Source organism: Sus scrofa, chromosome 10, assembly GCF_000003025.6.
Source record: "Sus scrofa isolate TJ Tabasco breed Duroc chromosome 10, Sscrofa11.1, whole genome shotgun sequence".
Lineage (NCBI taxonomy): Eukaryota > Metazoa > Chordata > Mammalia > Artiodactyla > Suidae > Sus > Sus scrofa.
In genome coordinates this window covers 66,989,575-66,996,896 of record NC_010452.4, presented here as the reverse complement: position 1 = coordinate 66,996,896, position 7,322 = coordinate 66,989,575, and the positions used below count along the sequence as shown (strand labels likewise).

At 49.8% G+C, this 7,322-nt stretch overlaps 1 long non-coding RNA gene across 2 annotated transcripts; it reads left to right on the top strand.

The window, feature by feature from the left end:
* Positions 135 to 6,246, top strand: LOC102159626. 2 transcript variants are annotated; one of them, XR_002336447.1, is made up of 5 exons: positions 135 to 216; positions 824 to 1,050; positions 1,853 to 1,994; positions 4,366 to 4,662; positions 4,745 to 6,246. It is a non-coding gene; the product is annotated as an uncharacterized LOC102159626 (long non-coding RNA). The 2 variants fall into 2 exon arrangements; XR_002336448.1 differs by lacking the exon at positions 1,853 to 1,994.

Genomic DNA, 7,322 nt, shown 5'->3' with positions numbered 1-7,322 from the left:
CAATAGGCTGGCGAGGAAAGGGGCGGGCCCCCGCGGCGGCGGGGCGGGACCCTGGGGGCCGGCCGGCGACAGAGGGGCGGGGCCCAGGGCCCGGCGGAGAGGGGCGGGGCCTAGGGGGGGGCGGGCCTGCTCAGGGAAGAGACAGCCCCGCACGGCGAGGGCCGGGGCTGCGCGGGGAGAGGTGGGCCTGTGAAGACGAGGGCCGGGCCTGCCCAGGTGAGGGCGGGCAGCTGCAGGGGAGGGGCGGACTTAAGCTGAGCCAGGTGAGTTGTGTGGTCCTATGGCCACGGGTAGGCACTGGTCTCCAGGATGGAGGTTGTGTGCCTACACCTCTGCGTGCTCACGCTTCCGTCGGCGGGTTCCTGCAGTGACTTGAGAAGGACGTCCAGCTTCAGGCTCCAGCCAGGTGCTTTAGCCCTGGGCTGTGTGGCTTCTTGGATAAGGTCCGACGACTGCATCGCATGGCTTTAGAATCACGATTCCATGATGCCATGCTCTCATGAATGGTCCCAAACAGAACGTCCCCAGTAAACGGCAGGACAGGTCTCGTGCCCCGCACAGTTGTGCGGGCCCACTGAGCCACCCACCCCCACCTGCATTTCGTGTCTGTAAGGACTACACGCCATGCCCTTCTTAAACCTCAGGGAATGGTTCAGGTGGACAGAACTTGAGCAGGTGGGCCTGCAGGGGCATTTGGGATTAAACACACCTGGGCCCGGCATCCGAGGGACTTGGGAGAAGGCAAGACACAAGTTTGCCCTCAGTTTCTCAGAGCCTTCACCTCCTCCCTTCTCTCATCTCCCTCCTTTCTCCCCACCCCGAGGTCTGTAAAGGGACTCAAGGCTTCCTGCCCCTTCTTCCAGGCTCTAAAGAAAAAGCAGTAAGTAGACAGGTGCAATCCATCTGAGCGCAGAAACGCTTTGGCAGCAATGCAGAGCGTAATCCTGCAGGGAAAAGCCACCATATCTACAAAAGCTCTCCAGAATGAAGAGGATTCTGCAGTTAACCACGTACCTCTTTATTGAGAGAACCCGGATGAACCAGGACGAGGTAATGAAAAGAAGCTATGGACACAAACATACCTTTCCTCCAGTAAGAATTTGGGTGATAAATGTTACTGAGTCACCACAATAGCTCTGTGATCTTGATGTTATTAACCCTGCTTGATTGCGCAGGAAGCGGAGGCAGGGGAGGTTATAACATTTTGCTCTCTGAAGAGTAAATGCTATATACATCCAGTAATTGCCACTTGGTAGAATGTTCCCACAGGATAAACCTCATTGACGGCTGACCTACACACAGACACACACAGAATTCATAAATAATTATTTTGAGCAACTGACATAATACTAATGTTCATATGTGACCTGAATTTATATGAACACAGATCACTGCAATGTAGAAAAGAAACATCAAAAGTCCTCTATGCAATAGCCTATGTTGCAAAAACCTCTCCGGTGTTATCCTGAAGCCGTAGGAGTAAAATCAGCAAGTGCACGTTGTCAGAAGAGTCAGAATAGACTCTGGCGGGGACTGAGGGAGGCAGTGGGGTGAATGGGGAGTGCCATGTGTAGCACTGTGTCTCCCCAAAAAGATGCAGGGGCCCTAAGCCCCAGAACCACAGATGTGACCTCACTCAGTCTTGACCGAGGCAATCAAGTAAAAACGAGGTCACAGGATGGGCCCCTAATCCCGTAGGACTGCTGTCCTTATAAAAGGGGGTAGTGGGTCCATTGACACACACACACAGGAGAAGGAGGCCTGAAAGGGGCCGTGCTCCCAGAAGCCAAGGTGCCCAAGGGTGGCCGGCAACACCAGAAGCGGGGAGGAAGTAACACTTTCTCCTTCGCAGCCTCCGGATGAACCAGTCTGCCGAACCTGTGCGTCAGCTCTGACTTCTGGCCTCCAGAACCGTGAGACAGTACGGTCCTGTGTGCCCCCCATTTGTGGTACTTTGTTATGAAGCCCTTGAAAACGAATGCTGAGATGTCAAGGTTCGTTGACCTCTGCAGGAAAAACATGACGTGGTTTAGCTGAATATGCTGTTTTCCAGGATTGCATGTCACTGACAAAATACATGCTGCAAATTTTGCAAACCCCTTATTTCTGAATCCACCATGAAGCGCAAGTGATGACTGTTGGAACTGCAAAGTGAGTGTCTCCAAAGTTAACATGATAGAAAGTATCAAGTGTCAGGGCTAAGGACGAGGCAGGAGGGCAAGCGCCGCAGGCTGGGAACCCTAATGCTCATTCCTGCAGATTCCTTCTTCCCTCAGTAAAGCTTTATTCTGTGTCACATGTTTGCCAACCACCGAACAGTTCTACTGATAAGTCTGCAGAAGGCATTTCATCTTTCTGTGGAGCCTGTAAAAGAGAAGAGGCCCGATTTCCCCCCAGTTGTCTCTCAACCCTCAAGCTTCCATAGTTTTATCGTCTTGGGTCTTAACTGCGACCTTGGCCTCAGCACTGGCTTGAGCCTTCCGTTTTGTTTTCTGTTTAAAATGACCCACTCAGAAATTCGTGTTGATTTGGCAGATTTTAGTTCCATTTCTGCCTCTGGCTGTTCCCTGATACCCACCTCTGACACATCACGTCTCCCCTGAACTCTGTTTAACTTCAGGAGTTTTGAGTGGTTGTTCCAGAAAACCTAAGATGATGCCGAGATTCCTCTTGGCTAATACCTTTAATAAAAACAGGTTAAACTTTTTTTTTTTTTTTTTACAAATTTATATATAACTATGGGGAAAAAAGTTAAGAAGAGGTACATTAAAATAACAGTGGGATCTTATCCTATGTTTCAGATGTAGCAGTTTGACTCAAGGTTAGTGAGGAGTGTGAGGTTACAGGGATGGGTTTCCTCCTTGCTCTACGTCCCACGTGGCAGATCCCTCGGCTCCAGGTGCCACGTGGCAGATCCCTCAGCTCTACGTGCCATGTGGTATATTTCTATGTCTATGTACCATGTGGTACTATATATAATTTTTCCCTTTGGGAAAGCACTTAGGCATCATTTACACAAATTTTGTTTACTTATTTATTTATTTTTTTGGCCACGCACGCGGCATGCGGAAGTTCCCCAGCCAGGCATCAAAGCCACGCCAGAGCAGTGACAATGCTGAATCCTTAACCCACCAAGCCACCGGGGAACTCCATTGATAGAAATTTTACATGCATGTACTCTTTCGCCAGAAATCTCACTTCATGAAAATTACCCTGTAGCCACATTCTCGCAAGGGCACAATAATGTATAAATAAAGATGTGCCTGCAGCCCTTTTAACTATAACTAGCACTGAACAACGTACCAGTCTACCATGAAGAATTTTCTTTTGCTTTTTGCTTTTTCAGGGCCACACCTGGGGCATATGGAGGTTCCCACGCTAGGGGTCCAATCGGAGCTACAGCTGCCAGCCTACGCCACAGGCACAGCAACAGGGGGTCTGAGCCATGTCTGCGACCTACACCACAGCTCACAGCGACGCCGGATCCCCTACCCACTTAACGAGGCCAGGGATCCAACCTGCAACCTCATGGATACTAGTCGGATTAGTTTCCACTGCACCACAATGGGAACTCCAAGAAGAATTTTCTTAAGTAAAATATAACATGTTTATATAATTAAATACTACGCAGAAATAAAAAAAGTGACATGTATCACTTTCCTATACCTCTCTCTGTTTCTAACTATCTAGCACAACTCAGTAAGGGGAAAACCAGCCAGATGCCAGCTGGAGCTCTCACCTGCCTGGGCAAATACACTCCGATTTGAGTGGGGGTCAAAAAGGAGATTTTAGTTGTGAACCTCATATAACATTTTAACAAAAGACGTTTACGAAAAGCTCAGGAAAGGGCAAGCCGTTCTCTGTTCAGAGATAGGGACTCAGTGTAAGAATGCCATTTCTCACCAAAAATGCGACGCAATCCTAACAAAGTCACGACGTGATCCTAAAACGGAGCTGAAGGAGCAAAGAGTCAGGAAGCGGCAACGCAGTTTTGAAGGACAGTGTGGGAAACTTATTTTAGAGAGTTAAGAAAACTCTTATTAGGGACGTTTAGACCTATGACGTCTACGAAGCTACAGCAAACAAGACAGTGTGTCTTAGCACAGAGGAAGAGGCAGGCACAGAGGCCAAAGGAAGCTGGAAACAGCCAGGAATAGACACCCAGAAGTAGGTCACTGGAGAACAGATTCGATAAATTTTGTAATTTATATGGAGAAAAGGGCTGAATTGCTGCTTCAAACCACACTGCACCTACCCCGGGGACACAGTGATACTAAACTTCTTCTAAGGGCCTGAAAGCTTTACTTTTCTCATTTATACTTTTAAAACACGCCGTTTGAACCTTGTCTCTGCTTCCTGTCATAGGAAACGCCTGAAGATTAAAACGCCCCAAGAACCAGCTATCAGGCTGGGCCTCTGACTCCCGCGCAAGGTCACCTCCTTGCTGAGGCAGAAAGGCGCCCCCACCGCGGCGGCAGCCTCCGTGTGGAGTCGCGGCTGCCCGAAGCCCTTCAACAGGACACAAAGCGACGTCCTGAATGTTGGAAGGAAAACTACCGACAGGGAAGGCGACGCATCGGAGGCTGCGCGCCAAGGGTCATTGCCGGGTGGAAATGATCAAACGAGGAGAAGGAAGGAAAACTTGGCACCTGCCAAAGACGGGTACGCTCTTGGGGTGTTCCTCTTCCCAGGGCAGCCATTCCTCGATGTCTGGTTGTTTTATACGTTTCACATGTTTTAACAGCAACTCAAGCTCCCGTTCCCTTGTGAGTGATTTGGTAGCTTGCATAACGAAGCCACCACCAGGCAGAACCATCCAGCTCAAGGCTCCGCGTTTGACCTTGGATCTGCTCCGTGGTCCTGGATTACAGGCTCTACATGAGAAGGCACTTTGTAATACTTCTGGAATTGGCTTCAAGGTCGGGGTGCCCCGTGTTCATTGTCATTCTTTCGTTCGTATGTTTTTTTGAGCGCCTAGGATAGGCTATGCACTTGGCTGTGGCTAAATTTTGGGTGAAGATTTAGAAGTTAGCTCTTTGGGCAGAGATGAAAGGCAGGGCCCTGCAGTTATGGACGCTCTGGCCCAGTTAAAATTAAGGTGTCCGCGGGGTGTGCCTCCAGGGCAGGCTTGGGGAGAACCCTTTGTCTTGCCTTTTCCAGCCGCTAGAGGACGCTCCTGGGTCTCCCTCCATCTTCAAAGGCAGGAGTGGCTGGTCCAAGCCTTTCCTCTGATGCCATTTCCCTGCATCTGATGCCTCTGCCTCTGCTTCCCTGACTAAAGACCCTGGTAATTACACTGGGCCCTCCCTTAGGTCAAGGCCATCTGCCTGGCAACCCTAATTCTTCCCTGACACAAACCACAACAGACTCCCAGGCTCCGGAGACCAGGAAGTGGCACGTTTGGGGCCATTATGCTGCTTAAGGCAATGCTAGAATCAGTCACTTCCTGAATTATGCGATGCCAGGGGTCTTCACAAAGAAAACATTCAGTTGTTAAAATTCACGTCTTTCGAATCTGTTGTTGAGGGTTTAGAATAAAATTGTCTGGTTTCTATTCCTAAAAAGAAGCAGTTTGTTGCTATCCATTCACTTTTTCCCCCTCCTCTTACCCCCCAAGCTTCTTTCTTGACTTTTATTTACTGGTAAAATCATTGCATGGAACGAAGGTGAAGTTTGTTCCAGATTGTTGGTTTTTTCCAGGAAACATTCTACAATGGTCTAGCGTATTTGTACAAAGGAGGAGTTTTAACATCCAGAGAGGAAAAAAATGATCGTGATTGAATTTGCACCGATCACTTTTTGGAGCTTTGAAACAGATACGTGTCCTTTGGAGAAAGAATAAACAGGAACATATAGAAGCAGACGGGGGTAGAAATACCCCTGACGCCATTTACACGGCTCTTTTATGTATTCTTCTTCCGGCAGTGAAATAAATATCCATTAGTGAAATGGCCTTTTAGTGGAAACAAGCCAGAGGCAATAGCATATTTATACAATAAAAAGCTCAATGGGGGAAAAGCCACTTTTAATTCCTTCTCCGTTGGTCCTGTTTTAAATTCAGAGGCCAATCGATGGACTGATTTCAACATATCTCAACATACTGATCATTAAGATTACTTTTGTATCAATACTATCAATAACGTCATCAATACTACCAATCCGGGCAGCGATGTGACCAAATGTCAAGTAATACATCACGTTTGGGGAATATTGACACTATTCCCGAAATGGGAAGCACGGGGCTGGTTCTACGCCTCCTTGCCTCTCTCTGCCTTTCTTTCCTCTTTTTTCCCTCCCTCCTTCCTTCCTTCCTTCCCTCCCTCCCTTCTTTCTCTGCCTCCCCCGAGGCAGGAAGAGGTTCCAGGGACAGGGACCAAACCTGCACCCCAGCAGTGACAATACTGAATCCTTAACTACTAGGCCACCAGGGCACCCCACCTGGTCCTGTTTCTACTGTAAGGGTCTTTAGGGACCAGAGTTTGAAAGTATAAAGTTGGGGAGACTCTGTTCCCATGTGAAATCCAGATCCCAGGAGAGAGAGAACTAAGATTCAGCAGCTGGTCAGGGCAGCTGGTCTGGGAGTTCCCTTGTGGTGCAGCGGGTTAAGGGTCCAGCTTTGTCACTGCAGCGACTTGGGTCACTCCTGTGGCACAGGTTCGATCCCTGGCGCAGGAACTTTCACATGCTATGGGCTGAGCCTCAAACTAACACACACCAACCAAACACCAAGGGCAGCTGGTCAGAGGCAAAGCCCAGGGTCCCGAAGGATGTTTGCCCACCACCCTCTGAGGGGCTGTTCCCCGGTGCGTGTGCGGGGGTGGGTCTGGAGCTAACGGACAAGCTGGAAGCAGATTTGTCTGCTTTGACTCACAGCCCCTTTCTACACCTGTGTCCTTGTCTGTGTTTCCGGAGCAACCCCACGCCGAGCTGTCCACTGGGATTGCTGGCTGTGCTTTGAAAGTGGACAATGACCTGAGCCGTCACGGGTCAGACAGACAGGAGCACATTTTCTCACTGCTGTGAGCGCGCCACCATCTTTCGCTTCTGGTTTTGAGACGGTGTCATGAGCTTCGGCACACGTGTCCCCACCACATTCATGCGTCAGAGCCCCAGCGGGGCCTCAGTGGGGGACTCTGTTAGGAGCTGCGGTCTTTAAAGAGGTGACTAAGGTAAATGCAGTTAGGGCGGAGCCCCGACCCAAGTTGACAGCCGTCCTTCAAAGAAGACATGAGGACACACACACACAGGGACAATCACGCAGGACGTGGGGAGGAGGCGGCGTCCACACGCCAGGAGAATCCAGTCCTGTGATCTCAGGCCCC